The 24,871-nt window shown below is 41.4% G+C and overlaps 1 protein-coding gene and 1 long non-coding RNA gene across 9 annotated transcripts in view; one reads left to right on the top strand and one right to left on the bottom strand.

The window, feature by feature from the left end:
- LOC726761 (paired box protein Pax-5) overlaps positions 1 to 24,871 on the top strand; it is a 142,289-nt gene that overhangs the window by 81,989 nt on the left and 35,429 nt on the right. The gene's annotated exons all lie outside the window — the stretch shown is intronic.
- LOC113218725 overlaps positions 10,218 to 24,871 on the bottom strand; it is a 53,311-nt gene continuing 38,657 nt past the window's right edge. The window contains exon 3 of the long non-coding RNA XR_003304529.1: positions 10,218 to 10,594. This is a non-coding gene — a long non-coding RNA (uncharacterized LOC113218725). The remainder of the gene's footprint in view (positions 10,595 to 24,871) is intronic.

Here is a 24,871-nt window from a genome sequence, read left to right as displayed (position 1 = left end):
TACATTTTCCGTATTTATATATTTATTGCGTATGAGATAAGCGTTGGAATATTACGTAGCAGAAAATGTCACAACAACCTGTCAACATTTCCCAGCTAATGAGAAGTAAGTTCACAGCGAGAGAAAGAGCAATGTAACCGTGTCGATATTGAAACAACATATGTAAACGAAAACTGGTGGAATACCAATTCCCGTGCTATAAACCGGGTTGCACTGCAGACAGACAGACAGGCCGATGCGATAATGCACGATGCATTTTTCGACTCGAATTTCACGCCATTTAATGCCACGAGCGCATTAGCATAGCGGCAACCAGTTGAGTTTCTTTTTTTCTTTTTTTACCCTTTTCCTTTTTTCCTCCTCCTCCTCCTCCTCTTCTACTACCTACGCCTCCGTGCACCGGCTCCGAGAGACAACGAGATGGTGTCCAAAGGCTTCACACGATTAGCATTGTCATTAGCATAAATAGTTTATGGGATCAAAGTGCGGGCAAAGGCGGAGAAAGGGCAGGCCCAGAGAATTGGCCCAGTTCATTCAAGTCGAATCGAATCGTATTACTACGTGTTGCTTTGCATCTTGCATGTTGCACAATTAAGACCAGTTTTCAACGTTATTTCCTCGCGTAAGAAACGTAGTCTTTTTATTTCACGCGTTCCTCTTCCATTTAGTCTTCTTTTATGCACGAAAGAAATTTATTAAGTTACGATTTCCATTCGAGTTCTTTTGACTTTTCCTCAAAATTCGAAATTATATATTTTCTTAATTATTATTATTAATTTGGGCATTCTTCTATACTTTCCGTTCCACGATATTACAAGTATTCGATATATAAATTCCTCTTTCAGAGAATTGTTCCGATCCCTTTTTTCGCGATCGAAAGATTAGGGGGCCGAGCGGATTCGAGCGGAGAAATGGCATAACGAGATCGTAACACACGTTAGTTGTACCGTGAGGTCGGGAAAACACTGGATGACGACGACGTGGGATCGTCCTTGCGCTCGCTCCCGCGGCCCCCCATTGTTCCCCTTTGAACGCCGCCTCGTTTTGCTCGCAGTGGGTCGTGCGATCATCGAAAGTGCCTCATTTTTCCTTCGGAACAGTTTAATCGTTGCACGATGTCTGCACGGGGATTACCCACGATTCTATTATATCTCGAGTTCGATCGAGTAATTTTCCCCCGTTTGGAATATCATTAATCTTTCTTGTTCCAAAGTAATCTCAATTCCAACGATACTTTACTCTCTGTGTAATTTTTTCTCGTTTAATCATCGAGATATTTCATTTAAATTTAGGAAGGTTTAATTTTAAACTTTGTATATAATTTTTTTTTAAATATACAATAACGGTTATTCGATATGTATAAATATTGGGAAGAGGATTTGAATTTTAATTCAACATTGCGGGCACACGAAACATCTAGGAATAATAGTTGGGCGAATTTAATTAGTTGTTGGGGGATTGTGTAACGCGGAGACCGGAGGTCTGTTGAAAGAAATGGAAACTCCGAGGCAAAGAGGATATCCACCTGTTGCGTAAGCCAGATGGATTTATTGGTCAGGGCAGACGCAACGTCCAGTTCGATTTATCTTCTGCGGGTTGCTCAACCCGGAGACAATGGCCCTTGGAAATCAATGTCCGTTTTAACAATTGGCGACGAACGAGTTGGTTAAAATTGCTAGTTATTGTTTATCAAATTTTTAGAACAGAACCTTCACTCTCTCGTCATTTACTTCATTTCATTTCCTATTGCAAATGTTAAATTGTTCGATGATTAATTCTCTTACGCCGTAAAATGATTTTCGTTTGTCTCAAATTCCAAATGTTAATAATTATGATAATGCAATATTAATTATCATTGATCGATAAACTTGTCGCGACTGTTTTAATCGCTAAGTGGATGATAATAATAAGTTGGCAAGGTTATCAACATTTATATCAATAAATATATCTCAAGAAATAACGTAATAATTAAACAGACAATAATGTTCAGTCACGATATAGTTATGCGCATCCTATTAAAAAAATCTACGGAATAACTTGATATCTGCGTATCAATATCGTCTATCCGTTATCTCGATCGAATGATTAATTATAAATTAATTCATTCGACTGGCTTTTTAAATTTATAAACGGATTTACATAAACGGATTCGTATAATAATGAAAATCCTTCCTTTTTATTTTCGTATTATTGAATTCCATCGATATAATACAATTCAATAAGCAAGAATTTTAATCGCCATTATGTCAATCTATTACACATTGTATTATATTGTGTTAAGATTAATTTTCCATAATATCTTTTAATTGAATGCGCAAACGCCTCATTGACTGTTTCTTTATTCATCTGGACTCTTTTCTATCCTCCACGATCAAATCCATCGATTCCATATCGTGTTGGTGGAAGCACGAGCAAGTTTAACGAATTCACGTGGCGGATTCTCATGGCGGATTTTCTCTGAGCCGCGGCTGAGACGAAAACCCGGTCACGGAGTAATCGCCGTTATAATCATCATATGCAGGTGTATATCGCGGGCGACATCGATTTCGCAACCCGTTCCCAAGGAGAGGCGCAATCGCGCGCCTAGTTTTCGCAATTGTTTCGAGTTGGATCGCTCGAAAAAGGAAGTGATGATTCAACAACGGCCGGCGAAACTCGAGGAAAAGACAGAGAGAGAGAGAGAGAGAGAGAGAGAGAGAGAGAGAGAGAGAGAGAGAGAAATAAGAGGAAAGGTTAACAAAAGTTTTTAATCCTAGAGAAATAAACGCTCCAGCCGTATGAAATCGAAAGCGGGTGAAACGTGTCAGGAAAATTTAACATTTTATGGATAACGTAATTTGTTGTCGTTCTTTCTACACTTTATTATTATTCCAATAATAATAATATATTGCATAATAATGAGAGAAACTTTCTTAGATTGAATAATCTCAAAGGAAAAATTCCTCGAGTAAATGAGGATTTTTTAATTAAACTTCGAACGCTGATTCACAGAAAATTTAATAATTCCAAAAAAAAAGAAAAAAGGAACCGAAGAGAAGGGAAAAGATTATTTCGAAAGTTCAATGCCGCGACTCCTCGAAGAAGAGGGGGAGGACTCACTCTGGGAACGGATAGCCGTCCGCGCATTGATTTTCAAGAAAGCCAAATTGCAGGAAGCGACGAGGGGTCAGATCGGTTGTACGGGCGCCGTGGGGAAGCAGGGTCTCGCGAGTATGCACCTGTGCACCTGCAACCTCTGAGGGCTGACCTCAGAAGAGGGGGAGGGGCGCGAGACTTCCGGGAGCAAGAGGCTCGTGAGCGAGGAGGAGGATTTTTGTGGTGGGCCGAGCTGCTGCGCCCTTTATTCGATCCGACGTGAAATTGTGACAAACGACATCGTCCGACCGACTTAACGAGCTACAACGGTGCACGCGCCCGCGAGGAGAGATTATTTCCACCTCCGTTCGAGAATGCTTTCAAACTTCGAATGTGGAGAATTGGAACGCGTTATTTATTAATATCGTTCCAAAGATAAAATACATCACACATTCGAAAATATATTCAAAAACGAAGGAAGAGAGTCTTTCAAGTAAAATTGTCTCCAGATTTGTTATATTTTCATTTTGGAAAACTTATTTCGAGGAATAAAAAAGTTGACGAATATTTAAATTGCAAGGATTGAGAAGAAAAGGAGCGGGTTGAACAAACGAAGGGAGACGGAGGCAATGGATCAGAATCGATACAAAGGCAAATCGAGAGCACGATCGGCCGTCCGTGGCGGGGAAGAGCGAGTGGGAGGTCAGATGAGGTTGCCCGCCGATCTGTGTAGCGAAAGTGTACGGCCTCCCCCTAACCGCGCCGTGGAGCGCGTGCTACCACCACCACCAGCAGCTATCTAATTGCATTAGCAAGCGCGAATGGCAGCCACGGCATTATAGCGACACCGATTTACCAGACTTGGACGACGATAGGATCTCGTCGGTTTCGCAAACCGCACGACTTCCGATCCGAGACCCATTCTCAGAATCGTCCGTCCAATCGCGATTTTCGATGGCCGGCTTAATAAAGAACAATGAGAGAGAAGAGGAGGGAGGAGAGGGCACTCGATGGATGACGAATGGGCTGAACCCTTGTTGATTGACGCAGGGTGGAGCCATGATGAGTCACTCCTCGTCTAATTCGAAACATCTTGCTGAAAATATCGTTTAGATTAGAATTGGAAAGGAAGAGAGAGATTCTTAAATCTTATTCTCGTACGAATTACGAAGATACAACGATTTCCGTTGACGAGAACCGCGGTTCTCATGCTCGTGCTCGGATCAGATTAGATTTAGAGCAAACTTTCCTCCAGTTCCACTGTCCTAAAGAAGGGAGGCGTGCTTACGCTACTACAGACCGCGTTCCAGACCTCGTGATTATTATTAATCCCCCTGATTACGCGCTCCCACCTCGCTTTCCATTACCCTAACGAACTAATTTACGAACCTTTCCCCTCCTTCCACGGATTCCGCGAATAATAGGGGAGAAAAGCGAGGGAGGGGGGGCGCGTGGGGACATACGCGTGTATACTCGCTTGGGAACCTGACGCGGAGCACGTCCTTGACCGGGTCTATCGTGTGACCGATCTCTGTACATCACAATGCTCCCCTTCCTCCTGCTCCTTTCCCCGGATAGCGTCCTCCTCGACCCTCCACCAGGTCGCCCACCAACGTGTGTTTGAAGAAAAAAAGTTTGTAAAAGCATTTTCGTCTGTATTTAATATCTTATTGGTTTTTTTCTTTCTCGAAACGAAGGAAAGTAGAGAAGAATTTTCGTAGATTTTGTTCTTCGACACGGTGGATATATTATTTGTTTCTTTGAGTTATTTTATTCGAATGATTCGTTATTGTGATTTTTCTTCACGTTGGAAAAAGAGAAGATTCAATTCAACAGTCGAGGAAAGTAAAAGTAGTTTTATTTCGAAATTCCATTAGACAGGTATAATTAGTTTCAAATTGATTCGAGTGAAAAGTGATCCAACAAGGCTTACGTATCTAAGTATATCGATAACTAGATAACGAATCGTAGAACCTCCAACTAGTCGAATGAAATAAAAATTTAAATTTCCTTTCGTTCAATTCACGTCCTACAATCCAGAAGATACTTCAGGGATACCTCGAGAACCGGACTTCGACTTAATAATAATCAAAAGATAAACTTCTCCACGATTGGAATAATCCATCGACGAGTATCCGCGAGCTGGATTAACTTGTGTCTCTTAACCAATTAACACCGGGGGCATTATCTAGGTAGCCGCGTTTGCAGCCGCGTCGTAAAGCGTTTCCTGGAACGTAGTGCGTGGTAAATGAAGATAGGATCATCAGAGAAACGAGGTCGACGCGTGCAAAAAGAAAGAAAAGAAAGAAAAATACGCAGCGCATAATACGAGCGAGCGAGCAACATCAACAGGCCGAGCTCTCGAAACGATCGTCCAGCCGGTTAACGCGCCGTGCAATTTGCCCGATATTCGCGTAATTAGAGTGCAAATGGGGAGGAGAGGGAGAGGGAGAGGGAGAGGCTCGCTCGTTTTTTCTTTCCGTTCTCGCCTCTCGAAGAGATCCGAGGCCGAGGATGAGAGCCACTGGGAGAGGCCGCTCATAGTTAAAATAGTGGGAGTGAACCTGGGAGTAGCGCGGAGCGTAAGGAGGAGGAGGAGGAGGAGGAGAGGGAGAGGGAACGGCCGGCTGAGACAATGGAGCATTAAAGCCACGGCGCGGTTTTCTAGACAGGAAATTACAGGGATCATGCGGAGATTGACAGAAAAACGGCCCTGGACTGCTCGTAGATACCAGAACCCTCCCCTCTGGTTCCTAGTTTCCAAGAATCATCCCCTTCTGAAGATTCAGAAAACAACGAGATTTAATCAACAATTTTATTCAAATTTTTCCAAGGAATTATTTTCTTAAGCAAATTGGCTACGAGAGGAGGTGCCAAGGGACGACACTTGTAGATCGTGTTTCTTTGAAGAACGCTCGTTGTTCTCCCGCTAATGGCGTGAGAAATGTTTCGTTAATTGCGATGGTGTGGCGATGATTGATCCAGCAATTTGTACGTTTTCAAGCCATTGTTTTTTTTTATATATACATACTCGTTGCAACGAATTCCCTTGCGTTTGAATCGTCGTACAATTTTATTGAATAACGAAGAATTATTTGAAGAAAGGGGATGGTTAAAAGGGAAGAATCCGTCAGTATCGTGGAGCGATCGTTGAACAGGTGCTCGGGCTATTTCTAGACCAGGAACCGTGCGCAGGTAAAGCGGGAGGAAGTTCGATAAGTAAATCCTCCTTCTCGTGGAGGTAGGGTCGTTCAAGGTCACAGGCAATCCGAACATGCCGACTGCCGGCGTGCCGTGTCGGGAATTCGTGCCGAGGCCTGGCAGTGATGTAGTTTCATCCTTCACCGTGCCTCGTGCTCGTCCACTTTCGTCCACGATCCTCATCCTTTAACCGAGATCCCGTCCTCCTATCCTTATACCGATATAATATCCGACATTATCGACCGTGCACCTCGCGCCTCCTCGCGAGACCGAAAAGCGTTCTTCTTCCTTTTCTCGCTTTGCGCCAAATCTAAATCGTCGCTGATGACTCAACAAACGCGTCACGCGTTGATCGGACGAGAGGAAACGTGGCGGTCGAGATAATTGATTCTTTTTTTCTCCGTTTTTTTCTTTCTTTTCTAGAGACAGTTATCCGTGGGAAACGTCGCGGTGATTTTCGATCGAGCTAATGGAGCTCTCGGTTCTCGGAATATTGGAATTATCACGTTCAAAACGAGTTTTAGATGGGGCTGCAATTCTTTTCTAGAAACTTCAACTGGCTACTGAATTTTTTCCCCCTCAAAAGTGATACTTTTGTCGCTAATTGCACTCGGATGTTCCATTATCCCTTCCAAAATCTAAATAAAAAAAAAATCTAAATCTAATAAACTTCACTCTTACGACGAAAAAAGAAACGAATATACTTGTAACACGAAAGGATAGAAATCGATCTCTTCGACCTCGAATCTCTCTAATTCCACGCTACGGTTAATCCTCCTCGAAATATCCAGAGAGGAAAGATATCCACAGAGTTATATCTACGGCGAGATTGCGGAGATGGTTACCTGTCGGCGTAAGCAGGCAGGCAGATTCCTTGAGGAATCTCGGACCATCTTACACGGGACGTCGATGACGTACGGCGTCGTGGCTATCCATTACCAGGGGGACGATAAATCCAACCCCTCGGCGGGGTTGAGCCTGGGGAGCACCTCTCCGTGTCGTACCTCTCCTCGACTCGGCCGGGTGGTGGGTCTCTCGGCTAATAAAGAATGCCAAGTGCAATCCCCGAAGGTGGGAGAGGAGGACGGAATACTGGAATACTCTGGGAGGGGTGAGAGGGGGGAGGAGGATCAAGCTGGATATTGGCAACATTAAGTATAAATGCAACCTACCGAGATTTATGTTCACCGTTGGAGAGAGAGAGAGAGAGAGAGGGAAGGGTACGAGAGGGAGCGGAAGGGATGAGGTCGCCGCGAGGCGTAGCAGGGACCACACGGAGAGCCGGGCCTGCTCGTGGCTCGTGGGGGGCCCTTCCTTCCACTTTCCTCTCTTGCTTCACTTCTACTCTCTTTCTTACCCCCCTTTTTTTCTTCCTTTCTTCTCCTTTGGCCTGGGACGGAAATTTCCTCAGGTAACGAGTGGAAAGGAAAAGCGTCTTCTTCCCAGCATCCTCCGTGTTCTTTTATTCGAAAATGTGATTAACAGGATTAAATAACAATATTTTATTATTGTCTGATTTAAAACGTAAAATCTGAATGCAAGATTTACTGGAATATCTCTAAAGTAGAAAATAATTAAGTAATCTTTCGTTCCTTTCTCTGATTTAATTCGTTTCAAGTTACAAAGATCGTCGTTTGAAGTAATTTTGAATAAATTTATATACGGATTGAAGAAGGCGAATCGACGAAGAAGGCCACTCCAGATTCCTCTCCAAGGTATCGAGGGGATGGTAGTAGGGATAATTACTCGATCGTGGCGGGTATATAAACGTTGCCTCGAAAATTTGTTGCGAGATATTCGTGCCTTAATCCGCTTGTTGTTAATGAAACCTTCTACTTCCTGTGTGAATAATCTCGCCTGGAAGGAGAACGGAGGAGGAGGGTTGGAGAAATTCGATCTTAAATAGGCGAAAGAGATCGATCGGAAAGAAAATTATCAGCGATTATTATCGATCAAGTGAATAAATTGTTCGAGAATTTTTTTTAAATTACCTTTCGAATCGATAGATTGTAATATAATTATTGGATAGCTGTGTATTTTGCAATTCGAAACAGTATTCTAATGTAGATAAACGTAGCTCGAAGTATGATAATGAGACAGTAATGAGAGAAACTGTTTTTAGACACGAATTTATCATAATGACTTTAAAGAATATGATATAATAACATTGATGTCAGTTTCTTCAATTATAATTATTATTAATTTCTTAAGTAATGTAAATTAATTCGACTCTATAGACACAATTATCAAATCGATTTAGAAGAAATCGACGTGTTTATCGTCTCAAAAAAAAATATTCAAACTTGGCAAACTTCCACTTCAACCGTATCAACCGTTCCAAGTAAAAAAAAAAGGGAGGATAATAAAATGCAACACGAGTTCAACTCTTCTTCGGAATGCAAATTCTTCGTAAAATCGTATCGTACGATCGTGTTGATCCATTTTAAAACGGGAAACGAATGTTCAAGAGCACTTCTTCCCCAGTTAATGCAACTGGTACACCTACGGTTTCTCACCTCTTGGATTACACCTCTTATAATAATAAATTCCAAACTGGCAATAAAATCTATTCCGCAACGGATCAATTCGATTTTCCACGATTCAAAAATCGTCGAAGATACGCTAAATTGGCCGTGGAAAAGCGTAGAGGAATACCCCTCCCCTCACCTAGTAGAAAAGATAACCTGCGATTCGTGCATACGCAACGCAACAGTTACGCAACAGTTGCAGATATCTGGCGGTGGTCACGCTCGATATCGGTATCAGAAATCGTTAAACGAACCGGTTTCTTCCCGAGCTATTCGATATTCCAATAACCCCCCTCCTCCCCGATAAATTAACAAACCATCCTCCACTGGATGGAAAGTAACGCAAGTAATAATAATAAAAGACAAATTTCCCATTCCTTCTTTCCTTTTCCCCCAAATCGATGGAGGAAAAAAAAGAAGAAGAAAAATCTTCCAAGATGAAGACGTTTAAGACAGTCCTATCAACGATCAGAGATACCACTCCCTGCGGAAGCGTTTCAAAAACCAGAGAGTGGTCCGCCAGAGGAGAGCTTTACCCTACCCTCGAGCGAGTTCGAGCCGCGAGGAAAACATTTCTCATCCCAGCACCAGTGGCTGCACGAGATGCTGCTGCACCTTTCCTTTTTCTCCTTCCTTTTTCCTCCTCCTCTTCTTCCTAATGCTGCCCACCTCGGCATCGTTTTTCCTTCAACCGAGGCAACGGCTATCTGACTCCCAGCCCAGGCTACTTAACAACGACCGTTTTAAGCGTGTAGCTGAAGCTGAGCCCGCATACCGCGGCCTCCGTATCAATTAGATTAGACGATTTATTCGCGGTTTATATACAAAGTTCCGTAGGTATTCCTATATAGGCTTTTTCCTAACCGCCCTCTTCGAACTCGCTGCGCTGCGCTGTAAAACCGAACTCCTCGGTATCTTGTTAAAAAGGAAAGGGCTTCCCCTTGCGTACGAGGAGAGGGAGGGAGGGGGTACGAAAGGAACGATGGTATGCAATCATGTCATTACCGGGGGGACCGGTTGATGAGGGGAAGAGGAACTCTCCCTGCTGTGCTAGATACGTACGTAGGTTAGTTATTTATATGGGACAGCGACGACTCTTGGACGATGTCGTCTCCTGGATAGGGTTGGTTCTTTATGCTCGCCGGGAGCAGGCATCCTGGTTTAACGAGGATCGATCTCGGTTATTGGGATTAAGCTTGTTCCCTCTTCTTTTTCTCATCATCTTTATCGATTGGTGATAGAGGAGTTTTGAAGGATGTAATTGTGCACAATTGTGGAGAAAGAGATTAAAAGAGGGCAGATTAAAATATGTGGTATCTTCTTCCTCCTTTTTTATTTTCGAAATAGTTTAAATTCTGTGGTAGATTTTAAAATCTTTTTTTTTTTTTGGAGATTAGAAACTAGAACTGGAAACAGGTTTGATTTATTTATTTGTTGTAGTAACCAGATCTAGGAACAGGTTTATTTGTTGTAATCTGTGAAGAAGAATGCGAAAACTTCGCACTCTTAGGATAAGGATATTTTTTTTTTTATTCAGGAGGATGGATACACCATAGCACATCGCGATCCGTTATTAATCGATTCCTCCTACAAAATCGCAAGACCATGACGAACTTTGAGAAGTTTCGATCGTTATCTCATTTTGCATGTCGCAACAGGTTCTGTTTTCTGGAACGGATTGCGAACAACCTTTCCTATTTATTTATACGAAACAAAACTCGTGGATGTTCGCTAGGATTTTTCCTCGATGCTCGTAAATTACTTTTGTCCCTCCTCTGAGAAACGTTTCCCTGAAACGAAAAAGAAAAATTAATAACAATTTTTTACGAACCAACAGATATTCTCAATCTTAGCTTATCATTGAGTAATCATTTCCACCTCGAGGATCTCGAGAATATCGAACCAATTAAGACAAGCTTCGCTTATTTACGAGCCGAAAGAATTTTCATAAATTCCATTCGAAACCAAAAAGACCTCGAAAAGACCTCGAAAACAAATTTTACAACTTCATAAATTGGAGCCTGCTTTTATTCGTTCGAAAAACCCAAGTTTTTCCCCGAGCCACTACTAATAATTAATGGCAAGGGGTGATCAGAGGAGGAAACGATTCGTTATCGGTCGGCCTCAACTTCCTCCATATAATTGAATTAATAGAATCGAGACACACGAAGGTGGAAATTCAGCGTTGCGGAGACGACAAATTAACCGGTGTAAAGGCAGAACAAGCTTCCGATACGCGGATGAAGAAGCGGCAACATTCGCCCTCCGACAAGGGGGGAAATATTATGGCCAGCCGTTGGGCCCTGTTCCAGAGATGGCTGGCATCTGTTAAACGAATCGTTGCCGCGTCTCAACTCACCGACAGGGCTAATCTTCTAGTTGTTGTTAAATTTATTGCTTCTTACATTTGAATTTGCCGCCATTTTTGCATCAAGTCATACTAAAAACTCTCTTTTATATTTAATTCAAATCTTCCATTAATTTTGGGACACCCTTTATAAAAGTACGTGTACTTTTATATTAAAGAGGAATGCAGGAATTATTGAAATTATTTTTTAAGAATTATAAGAATGTCAAGTTAATACGAATGGAGAAAGAAGTCGAGGATCTCGTTCGTTTCTCGTGACAGATCCGTGGAAATCGAAGTAAATCGCAGGTGGCAAAAGGCACGTGGCTCTCCTCCTCCTCTCGAGAGAAGACTATCTATTCGACTAGCTGGGCGACGCGCCCGCTCGAGCGTGAGATGTTGTTGCGGAACCACACGCGTGCAACGCACGCACGCACGCACGCACGGTTGGCGCGTAAGCGCGAAGGCAGACAGATAGGGATACGGCAGGAAATGATTTGTGTTGTATCTTCTCGTCCGGCCGAACAATACAGCCATGACTCATCCTCTGTGAGCCGATGCCACGAAATCGACTCTAAAATAAATCCACGCCTCCGGTGCTCGCGTGATTTACAACGAGGGCAGGCGTTAGAAGAAGCGATTTTGACAAGAAGCTTCGAAGATCATGTTTCGCACAAATTTTTAATCGTATTTCGGGAAAATGAAATGAAGACGCAATTTTTATTAAAGAGATTGAAACGAGATTGCAAAGGAGATACGAGAGATTGTTGTAATAATAAGGAAGTTCTCGATGGATTTATTGTATTGTTGATCCGATAAAAACTAGCGGATTGAATAGCTGTGGAAGAATTGAAAGTGATAATTACACTTTATTAACTCGTCTTGTGAATAATACATTTTTCATAGTGTGATTAATCGACGCTTCTGAATATAACCGTACAATTATCCTTACAATTCTTCCTACAATTTTAACCTTGCTCCCAAAAACGTTTCCAAGACGCGTGTCCACCCCCTCTTTTTCGAAACAACGATTCGAAAGAAGGAAAATAAAAAACGATAAAGAAGAAGAAACGAAAGAAAAAGAAGTAGCTCGAGAGGAGACGTTTCGTAGAACGTAATACGAGGGTAATTACGCCGGCTAATGGGGATTATGGCCGCTCGTGGAGGAATCGAAAGGGTGGATGATGATCGATACCATTGGTATCATCGCCGAGAGAGAGAGAGAGAGAGAGAGAGGGAGAGAGTAATTATGGGCGAGGTTTGAACTCGAGCAGAGCGGCGCGAGGGCCAGAAGGAGTAAAGAGCGAAATAAAGGGTTCCTGCGGTCGGAGGCGCGTTGTTGTTGCGGTTAAAGCAACTGTAACACGTCACGTCGAGGATCCAGCCACTTCTTAACTACCAACACGGACAGCAGCGACGGGTAGGTAGCGCGCATTTATAATGTAATGCGGCGTGGACGAACAGGCGGAGTCAATTATCGTCGTGGACGCGAGACCGCAGAGATCGCATCGCGGATATCGATCCGATTTTCTCCAACGATTTTTCGAAAACCCGTCCGATTCGCGGAAAGCGAATTTTTACTTTCGAGAATTTGCCAAGCTAAATTGTGGAAAAGTATGATTTTTGGAAAATTGAGTTAGGCGTTGTTTCGAAGGATTGTATTCGGGTGAATGAAGAAACTGTTAATTTGATCAAGTTTTCATTTAGAGAATTTCAAATCAATAAATCAATAACGATTTTAAATTGACATCTAAAGAAAAGGTACGTGGATTAATTGTGATACTCGATAATAACAAGTTCTTCGATTATCTGTTCGAAGAGCGGTAAAAAGTCGGGCAATCTGTTGGCCGGTGCGAGATTACAAAGCATTTTTCCAAGAATCATTTCTAACAAATTGGATATTTAAAGTGCAATCCGACCTTGGTAATCCGAGTCGAAACTCGGCCTGGATTTTTCTGTCCTCCGCCGCGCTTGATCCTTGATGGAATGGAGAGAAAACTATAATAACAAGATTTCTAATTACTTTGCTTCTTATTCGAGCTCAATCAACGGTTGTCAATCACACGCGTCGAAAATACGCGTCACGATCAATGATCGGGAATATGGAAAACAATCGTTAGACGTATTTATACGACTTATTGAGATTGCGATTACAAATCGAGGAATAAATAATACACGTCCCAGATTCGACTGCTTACATCCTGAAACGATATTAAGATCACGATATCCAATCCTTGCCATTAGTTCATCTGGCTTCGATGCCGTTTTAGATGGGTTAAAAAAGAAACGAGGACAAACGTTCGAGCAATTTTCTTAGGCTATAAATTTACCGGGAATCTTGGACAGCCTTGTTCCATGCTTATTGTTATTGAAGTATCAATAACGATAAAATACAAATGAGTGGGCTCGTTTAACTTTTTGTCCCGCGAGCTTGTCTCTTTTTCCAAAGCAAAAAATTCTATTCGTTCTTTCTATAATATCTAAAAGATTGCATTAAACGAAATTCAGATATAAAATATTTTATCTCGAAAATTGTGGAATTAATTTCTTTCCAAGAATAAAAAAAAATGTAAAAATAATCGTCGGGTCAGAAATGGAGCGAGAACCTTCTGCTGCCATCTATGTCTCGAAACATGGGTGTCTTTTGTCGCGGTGAGCCTCGGTTGGTAAGAACGAAATCGAACATTGTACCGGAAGTTTATCTTCGAGATCAAATCAATTATATATATCTTTTCAATATAAACACATCGAATAAATTCCCACGAGATGAAAAGAAAAATAATAGCGAGGATAAAATAATACTAGGAGTAAATTTTTAAGAAGGATTTTAAATCGAAATCGTTGTTTCGGGCGAAATAACGAATGTTGGAATCGCGATCGCTCGTTGTTTAACCTTCCACGTTGCATGGTGTTTCAATGGTAAACGATCCTGTCCTTTCATTGATCGCTTAGAAAGTTATGCGTAAACTGGGAAAGAATGTGGTATTAGATGTATAGATATGCAATACGCGGGTGCGCGTTGGATGTTGGATAAATATTGCCAATCAGAATGGATAGTAGGCAACAAGTATCTGGGTTGTGGGCAATGGTCGCACAGCTAAAAGGTGAGGCAGATTTAGATACGCGGTGTCGATGATTTAGAATACTAGTCTGTTACTCATATTTCGGTTATTTATCGTACGATATTAATGTTGATATACGACAAGCTGGAGATAGACCAGATATCTAGATAGAGGATTGTTATAAAGTTATCGTAGTGTTAAATCGCACAACACATGGCATAATTAGATACTTGTTGTAAAGCTGCGTGAATCGGTTTGCGTCAGTCCACGATCTACTACACGTGTCTCAAAGGACAGGAAAAATCGAGAGCCTGCGACCGGGTTATCTTTCCATTTGTTACACCGAACACCGCCATATTTCATTTCAATTTGAATATTTAACATTATCCCCTCTCAAATCATTTCTCAATATCTTAATTATTCCCACCTACTTGCGCGCAAATCGTTAGAATAATTAACCATTAAACAAGCTTTTAATTTTCAAATGATTACATCAAAATGGGAAATTCGTGAAAATTTGGAATCAATTCTTCCATTTTCCTTAATAATTCCAACGATAATGTATGAAACAAGTCTAACGGAGAGGCTGGCGACTAAAAGGCCCGCCAAAGTGTGTCTCACGATCCATAGATCGCTCGCATATTCTTGCCCTCGATCGTCGCGTTTCCTTCGAACACGCGTGTTCGTGTCAACGTCGCTGTGCACGTGGGCGGCTCGATATGAGAGATCGCCTCGTTACAACCCGCTTCCAGAGCCCGCGTAAAACCGCGTGTGCACGGTATGGAACAGGTTATACGCGAGAATATATATATATCTACGCGCGTTCTAAAATATTGCGTTTCCTGGTCAACTAGTTGGGTGTTCAGAGATATCGGGTCGCAGGAAAGTCGTCGTAATTAAAATTGCCTCCTTTTCCTGGAGGAGGCCAGGATTTAAATCGTATTTTACACACGTCGACCTGTAGCTTTCAAAGATCGAAGCATTCCATCATTGGTGATCGCCTTGACTGTGAATGCGAATATTATTAATTAAAATCGTTTCAAGAAGGAATCGAAGTTGGCTGTCGATTAACAAGAAACAGCGTGACGAGGTTGGTTAATCACCGCAGGATCGCCCTTCAAACAGATTTCCACGGTCTTCTCCACACCCCTGTCGGTTAACCGTACAGAGAGGAGGGGAGGGGAATTCGCGAAGCGCGATTCGAGCGTGGACGCAGGTCGATTAATAACGTTTCTCTAATCCCAACCACGTATATGACGAATAGGGCACGTTATCCACGCGAGTCCGTGGCTGGGTTCCGGGCTAAGGGTTCTGGACCCCTGTCTCTGTCGCTCCCGCCGCGTCCCTCTTCTCCCTCGGAGCCTCCTCTCCTCGGAGCAGAGGGGTCGAAGGGGGTGGCAGATTGATCCGTCACGGAGCGCGAGCACAATCACCCCCATTAGACATTATGTGCCTCCCGGCCACACATATATACGCGCTTAACGTGGGTGTGCGTTACCGAAATGCATCCAGTCTCGATGTACGTGCGACTACCTGAGCTATGATACAGGCGCTGATCTACCGGCGGACAAACCTGTATCCAACGAATATAATTTGCCTTCCCTTCTTTCCGTTTTTAACCACCCCTTGGTGGTGATTCTTTGATAGGAACTTGATTGAACTCTTGACTGCGTTAATTGAGAAAAAAGGAAAACCTGTATCCAACGAATATAATTTGCCTTCCCTTCTCTCCGTTTTTAACCACCCTCTTCTGTTTGGTGGTGGTTCTTTGATATTTTTCGACAGAATGAGGATAGAAGGAAGGAAAGGAATTCTTTTTCTTTGGTAGAGAGAATGGGATTGTGAATTTTAGAGTATTATCTCAAGAGAAAGTAATTATGATTACAATCAATTTCGAAAGGATTGAATATATACATTGTAGAATTTGTATAAATAAAGCGAATTCTTAACTGCGTTAATTGAGAAAAAAGGAAAACCTGTATCCAACGAATATAATTTGCCTTCCCTTCTTTCTGTTTTTAACCACCCTCTTCTGTTTGGTGGTGGTTCTTTGATATTTTTCGACAGAATGAGGATAGAATGAAGGAAAGGAATTATGATTACAATCGATTTCGATTAATTCGAAAGGATTGAATATATACATTGTAGAGCTTGTATAAATAAAGCGAACTCTTAACTGCGTTAATTAAGAAAAAAGGAAAACCTGTATCCAACGAATATAATTTGCCTTCCCTTCTTTTTAACCACCCCTTGGTGGTGATTCTTTGATATTGGGTTGGCAACTAAGTAATTGCGGATTTTTTTTAGAAAATCAAAGACAATTTTTTCATGGAACTAAATAACTTTATTCTGTAATGTGTTGCCCATTTTGATCAATGACCTTTTGCCATCTTTCAGGCAGCATCATAATCCCACGTTCATAAAACTTTTGGTTTTTATTAACAAAAAACTGAATCAGTCTTTGAGTGAAAAATCATCAGAACGAAATTTGTCAAACCAATTTTGACACTGCCATTCTTTTAAGGCTTCGTCGCCATAAACAGCGCATAATTTTTTGTGAGCTTGCGATGCGTTTTTCCCTTTGCGAAAATAAAAAAACAAAATATGATGATAATGTTCCTTTTGATTTTCCATTTTTCAACGAACGCCAAACGAAAACTACGCAAACGATCGAAAAACTTTTTTGAAAAAACTGATTGACAGCTGAATTGCCAACTATCAAATAACAAAATGTGTTTTACATTTGGACTACGCCAGCAAACCTAAAAATTCAACTGAAGCCATCTATGAGTGAAATCTGCAATTACTTAATTGCCAATCCAATATTTTTTCATAGGATGAGGATAGAAGAAAAGGAATTCTTTTTCTTTGGTAGAGAGAATGTGAATTTTAGAGTATTATCTCAAGAGAAAGGAATTATGATTACAATCAATTTCGAAAGGATTGAGCATACACATTGTAGAGTTTGTATAAATAAAGCGAACTCTTGACTGCGTTAATTGAGAAAAAAGGAAAACCTGTATCCAACGAATATAATTTGCCTTCCCTTCTTTCCGTTTTTAACCACCCTCTTCTGTTTGGTGGTGATTCTTTGATATTTTTTGATAGGATGAAGATAGAAGGAAGAAAAGGAATTCTTTTTCTTTGGTAGAGAGAATAGGATTTTAGAGTATTATCGTGTTTCAGGGAAAGGAATTATGATTACAATCAATTTCGATTAATTCGAAAGGATTGAACATACACATTGTAGAGCTTGTATAAATAAAGCGAACTCTTGACTGCGTTAATTGAAGAAAAAGGAAAAATCGGCAGAGCTCGAAATAGCCGCGAAAGCGTTCCAAATCTTCGCTCGCTACTTGCATTTAATGGGCAGAAATACCTGGGCCAAGACGATCCCAATCTACCTATCTATTCATCCTCTCCTCGAGAGGGGAAGATCGTTACAGATTAAACTGCTCTCCTCTCCGAGAAAAAGATCCGTTCGTCAGAATCGATCGTCTTGTTTGTGAAACTCCATCCAAATCCTCCTCCTCCTCCTCCTTCTTGCATCCCGGATTAGGTGGAAATAAATCTCGAAATTCCAAATCGTTGGATACCAAGACCGATTTTCACGAAGAGAGAAAGAGGAAGAGAGAGAGCGGCGACACGGAGCGGTGCTCACCATTTGCCGCGCGAGGCGAAGCCACCCACGTAGCCCGACGCTCGTTTGTCATCCGACAAATAGCCTTTCTGCCGCGGCCGTGTTACACGAGAAGAGTCAAGTACGTGTGTCGACACAACGGGTCTCGCACGCGCACGCGTCTCGCGAGGAGGAGGAGGAGGATTCGCGCGAGTATAAGATTATTATTATCTTAACGGGGAGGAGGGCCGTTGCGGCGATATTTCTCGCGTCGAAGAACAGAAATACCCTACCTTTCTTTCCTACCCATTAATTCTGCCACCACTTTCCACGATCGAATCGTCGAGACCAATTTCAGGTCGCACATTTATCGGATCGTGAAAAAAAAAAAATTGCGAAAGAATATACTCTGATTCCACATTCAATACCCACTCGTGATCTTGACGTTTAAGTTATCGACAATCCTCTCTCACATGCAATTTTCTTCGAAAAATCAAGATAGGAGGGGGAAAGGGGCTGGAAATGGATCTTTGACGAAGATTCATACGATTCAGATTAACTCGATTTTTAATTTCAATCGAGTTTAAGAAACGAGTCGAAAAATATTTTTTAAATCGAATACTCCGAAACAAATCAATCCACAATCGAGATCCATCCGATTAATTCTTATTCTCAGGTTAATACAGAGACGAGGAGTACGGATGAGAATAAAAAGTAATTGGCGAGAGGAGGAGCGTTCTGGGAAACGTTGGGGTGAAAAGTAGGCTGTTTCGCGTTTCGTTTTCGCGAGCGGGGATCCTTCGTCGACGTACTAACGCGGCAACATCTGGCGACGAAGGCGGCCCTAGGATGTCCAACAGGGAGGAGGAAAAGGAAAAAGACGAGGGCGAGCACGTGGTAAGCGATACGTGAATTCGCTGATGGATTAGACGCTATTCGAGGAATGCCTAGGCAGCCTCCCTAGGCTGATCGATGCTACTTCGTTCGGCCAGGCTTCCCTCGTCTGCTAATTATTCGAGAATCGTCGTTGCTCGGATTCCCGCGAAGTAACGAGCGCAATTTACGAAACGTGTTACCCAGAATTCCATGAATGGTATATAAAATCGTTTCTTGCAGCGAGAAAAGGGGGATATTTTGGATATTTTAAAATTAACGAAAGTTTTATTACGTCGTTCACAAGTTGGTGGATTTGCAGTTACATCATTGCGGTTAATGGTGGTTGGATTTAATTGGAACAATTAAATTTGGTAATATAACGTGCAAATATATAATGCACACGTAACATAAAATGTTTCGTTTGTATGTTCGATAAGAGATATTCAAAAAAATCAGTCACAATATTTTATCGATTCCAAAATTATGCAAGATATATAAAATAAATTTTCGAAAATATCGAAAGGAAAAAGGAAAAAGATAGAATGGTCGATCAGAATTCGATGGAATCCCTTCGAATTTTCCTCCAGGAGGGTTCGTATAATCGTGAGGATGAAGAGAAGAAGTAAGAAGGGATGAGCGTGACAGAGCGAGCACGAGGTGAGATGAATAAATAAGAGGGTTTTGAAAGGCGGTCGCCCAAGAGGTTATTACGTGGCGTCACGCGATGATGTATCCGCGCTGGTTCAGATTGTCTCCGCGAGATGGGACCACCGACCGTGAAATATGCACCAACCCCCCGGTTAAACCCTCTGGAGGCACGCCACCCACCCTTATTCACCGCCGCCGCATCACCACCTTTCCAGCCAGAAAGAAGAGATCCGGGGCCGACGATCCCCCTCGATTCGAATATCAATCTTGGGGGAGGGTGTCCCGATCGTAATTAATGCGTTTGGTTGCGATTTGCGAGCAATCCTTGACACTAACTTTTTTTTTTCAATTGCTCATCAACAAAAGCCATCGATGAAATTTGATGATTCGATTAGTAAGGAAAAGTTTCTTTAATAATCTCCAACCTCTGAAAGATAAGGTATTGATTGAATCGCAAAAAAAATAATAATAATAATAATAGGAACATCCCTTATCTTTCAGACATTGGGATTAAAGAAACTTTTTCTTACACGAATCTAAATTTCATCAATTTTTGTTGGAGCAATCGAATTAAAAGGGAAAAAAGAAAAGAATACACCTTTCTCTTCAAAAAAAAAATATAATAATAATAATAGGAACATCCCTTATCTTTCAGACGTTGGGATTAAAGAAACTTTTCGAATCTTACACGAATCTAAATTTCATCAATGGCTCTTGTTGGAGCAATCGAGTTAAAAGGGAAAAAAGAGAACAATACACTTTTCTCTTCAAAAAAAAGGAACATCTATCCATAGAGTTTCCAGGAGTTTCGAGGATAAATCCCGGAGATCCGTTGTATTAAGCATGAATAGCATCGCAGTAATGGGTGGAAGAAGGGTTATGCCACGTCCAAGGGGGATCCACTCGAGTGGTTTGTCGTTTGCGGTGGGTGGAAAGCTCATGAAGTTCGCCCTAAGTGCACAGGCACGCGGGGGAGGGAAGAGAGAGAGAGAGAAAAGCGGTCGCAGGGAAGCACGTGCTGTCGCGTGTCGGCGAGCCCTTGTGATCTATGTGCCGTCACTGCACCACCTACGTGTATATATGCATGGAAATTATTGCTACATCGGCCAAATATATCCCTCCTAATGTTCCATCGCGATACTCTATTCCAGGGGGGAAAAGGGGTGGCCACCTCGATTTGCCAAAACATTTTAAAAGCTATCGATCCGGGGACTCGCTCATAACCAACCCTTCGAGGATATTTTTATGGATGAATACGCGATTTGATTTCGGAGGAATAGATTCGTTCGTTGTTGGAAATGATAATTATATAATCGATGATCTATCTATATCGTTTTGAAAAATGAAAATGAAATAATCGATTATATATAAAAAGAAAAATGTTTCAGTTCCTTCGAGATATCCTCGAAATATTTCTCTTCGAATCGTACAATTTTTTTACCAGAGATATCGGTATATTTTTACGGATAGGAAGGATCATCGTTTTATCGATCAAACTGGCACGCGACTCGATTACACGTATTATTATTATACGTATGATTCGGTGCAACGAATTTCGCTCGAGCGAAAGACACGCGCGTAAATAGTAAATATTATTCGAATCCAGAAACTTGACAATCCATTGAATAACCCGGTGTAGTAGTATCGCTGATCGAGCGACGGACGGAACGCTCTGTAATCGTGCGTATCGTTTATATTAGATCGTCGCGCGTGGATCGTAGTAGTTGAATTATTATTCCTTTTATTGTAAAATGGCCGAGTAAGGAGATAAAGAAGATGTGCGTGGTGATAGACGTGATACAAGTGTGGGATACAAGCGGACAAAGCAACAAGCAAACGGACCTTCTTCAATGGCCGGTTTTATTCTACAGTGAGTTATTTCTCTTTATTTTATTCTATCATCTCAAGTCGCTGACAGTCGTACACAAATTGTTCACGATCTATTGTTGTTGTTATTAATTAATAATTGTAAAATTGAATATTGTAAAAAAGATATTAAGATTTAAATTTTGGAGATGATTATCATAATTAATATTTCGGTAAGATATTATTTCCACAACGTTTCTTTCCTTTTTCTCAAATTCTCAATTTTGTAATAGTAAACGAGATAAAGCAAAATTTTACCATTGTAAAAATCAATTAATAAAATTGTATTCGAAACTTGAAAGAATAGAGGAAAGAAAATGTTTTTGTTAGATTCATAAATACTTTAATTAATTTCTATAAAGTAAAATTCCTCATATATTTGAATCTTAATTTCTTCTCGCTGTAAGAGAACAATAATTTGTCGAAAAATTGGCAGTAGACACGCACAGGGTAATAATCGCCTCTAAACAAGGGGATGACGGACAACGCGTAATCGTATTATGATTCCTGTGGCCTTTAGCTCTCCTGGGGACGGGGGCGTGTTTGACATTTAGCATTTCCCGCGGGGACTACGTTTCATCATTCCATTCTCGTAACATTTACCAAATATTTCCTTCGTCATCGCTCGAAATCCCCCTCCTCCCTCCCCGATTTGTAAAAATTTCCTTAACACGATGAAAAGATACGACTTAATTTCTTCCTTCCATTATTGTTCTCTTATAGCGAGAAGAAATCAAGATTCGAATATATAGTTGAGGAATTTAAAGTACTTATGAATCTAACAAAAAGAGACGCGATCTCTCTTAACTTAAATTTTAATTCCATCGTTACTTTCATTTTCATCCCCGTTTCTTTAAATATCTAAAATTTGTAAAAAAAGAAACGATCTGAAAAGTATTTATGAATCTAACAAAAAGAGACACGATCTCTCTTAACTTAAATTTAAAAATTCCATTGTTACTTTCATTTTCATCCCCGTTTCTTTAAATATCTAAAATTTGTAAAAAAAGAAACGATCCGAAAAGTATTTATGAATATAACAAAAAGAGACACGATCTCTCTTAACTTAAATTTAAAAATTCCATTGTTACTTTCATTTTCATCCCCGTTTCTTTAAATATCTAAGATTTGTAAAAAAAGACACGATCCGAAAATCGTAATCGCGATCTCCACAATTCCGCATACCGTCTTCAAAAACGAAGGAAAATGGAGCCGCCTCGAAGAAAGATGATCGCGCGATAAAGGGATCGGCAAGGGGAGAGGCAAGACGTATCGCGGCGGATCGCAATTTATTTTTGTATCAAGCGGATGTGTCCAACTAGTTTGTCCCGGCGAAAGTAAGAGACCCTCCTTCCAAGATTAACGATACTTTACCGCTGTTTTAAAGAGATACCATCCACCGATCCACCTCTCCCTCCCTCCATCCATCCCAGTTGGAAAATGCTCAGGATTAACCTGTTCCACCTCTCGCTTCCGCCCTTCCCCTCCTCTCACTGAACCCTCGCACCGAACTCACCACTTCGTTACTTCCTACCACCTCGATTCGGGGTTGGGGCAGAAGGGAGGAGGAGAGAGAGAGAGTAGCAATCGTCGGAACTTGAAAGCAGGGCATTTTATGATGACTACAAAAGTGGTCCGGCCACCGTTAGGGCGGCGAGAAAGAGGGTGGCAAGGCGAGACTGAGTTACTACCCCTACCTTTTTTTCTCTCCCTCCCTCTCTGTCGAGCATCTAAGAGGGAGAAGGAAGGAAGGAGAGAGAGAGGGGCTGGTTGGATCCTCCCTTCCACGGGGAGTGTACGGTTGTTGCAGCCAGGGAGCTTGAATTGATTGCTTTCATTACGCAAAAGAAAGAAAAAAAGGAAAAGAAAAAACTCTCCATCTCTCCTTCCTTATTCCCCCTCCCTCGTATTTTTTTTAACTCGCGAAATAAGCGAGCGCGCTATTTACATCAAATCTCGTAAGTTATCGCTCCACTCCTTCTCTCTTTCTCTCTCTTTGACACGGTTAGGGGTTAATCTTTTGCGGAATAGTCGCCGAATTCCGCGAAGAGCACTCGGGGTTTTTGCGGTTTCGAGAGCGGCGAGCCAACAGGGGGATAAATTCGCCCGTTGCTTTTTCCTCTATTTTCCTTTTTTATTCTCTCTTCTCTCTCTCGTCGTTCGGACAGATCGTTTTTGCCGCGGACGAGATTCTCATCGGAGACCCATTATCTCTGGCCGCGCGACGGCAAACAGAAAAATAATTCTCGCGGAATCACCGCAGAAGTTTCTCTAATTGGGGACTGGGCTAATGAAATTCCGGGTGAATTTCTCGATTTTAAGATTCGTGGCGTGTTTCTTTTCGCGAAAAATATCTCTCGTATATTTAAATCAAAGTGGAGAGTATATATATAAAATAGATTCGATAGATTTTTTATATGAATTTTGATTGAAAAAAGGAAAAAGAAATATTGTCTCGAGTTGTATTTGGCTTTCCTTTTTTCTTTTTAATAATTTATCTCTGGACAGAGAATTGAAGAAGGTATAAAAAAATTTTACTGGCTACTAGAAAGTATTTTATAGTCTATATATATATATATACCTGTTTCGAATTCTTTGGAATTTTATCGCGTCTTTAAAAAAGATTAAGTATTGGGCCGTTAAATGTTAGAATTAAATAATGAATATAATAAACAATATATTTTATCATAATACCCCTTTTTATTTAAAATATCTAAAATTCTTTCGAGAAATATTCGAGTTTTAAAATAAAACGATATATAATCGATAAATTTCGTCTAATAAACACGCCTTTTAAATATTTTAATTAATTCAATTCGATTGACGAATAAATATCTCGAAAAAAAGCGCAAACTCGCGAAAATTTCCCAATCTCCAATGATAAATCGGATTAATACATGCTTGATATCCGTTTGCCCGACGGATTAGGAAGGAGCCAGCCAGCCACAGATCTGGCCCATCCAAGAGAGCAAGAGCAACCCACCCCAATGATCGATGCACCCGGAGCAACTAGCTCATCTGCATCTGCCCTCCCTCCTCCCGCTCTACCGAAACCACCATCGCCCCTTGCACACTTTGAATACCGTGGCGGGCCTCCCCAAATTCGAGATGTGCCGTCTCACGTCGAGTGCCGGCGCACTCATGTAGAGGACATATTGCCCGTCAACGCGGGCCAAGCCGCTCGTTCGTCCCAGCCAAAATGATATGCCAAACTGTAATCTCTCGTGAGATCCTCGAGAGATTAGGTCGGCCGACCGCGATAATGACGAATGGATCCCTGTTGCCAACGGCGGCACCACCCTTTGTTCCATTTGGGGCAGGTGAACTCCAGGAATTCTTCCTCCTCCGAGGGTGATTCTTCTGACATGGGAAATCGGCTTGCTCCACTTCTGACATTTGGAGGGAGGAGGATTTAAAGAGATTTGACACCGAATTACATATATACATAACAAATTAGAGATCTTTGTAGAAAAGGAGAAGAATTTTCTATATTTTACAATAACGTGAGAAACACACATGAATATATAAATAAATATCTATTATTGTTAAGACTCTTCTTAAATCTGGTTAATAAACAAACAACTCGAAATCCAGAATTGAGATCCTTTGAAAAATTGGAGAAAGATTGAATCATCGTGGTGGAGCTTTC

Source organism: Apis mellifera, linkage group LG4, assembly GCF_003254395.2.
Source record: "Apis mellifera strain DH4 linkage group LG4, Amel_HAv3.1, whole genome shotgun sequence".
Taxonomy (NCBI): Eukaryota; Metazoa; Arthropoda; class Insecta; order Hymenoptera; family Apidae; genus Apis; species Apis mellifera.
The sequence above is the reverse complement of the archived record's forward strand: the minus strand, read 5'-3'. Positions and strand labels throughout refer to the sequence as shown.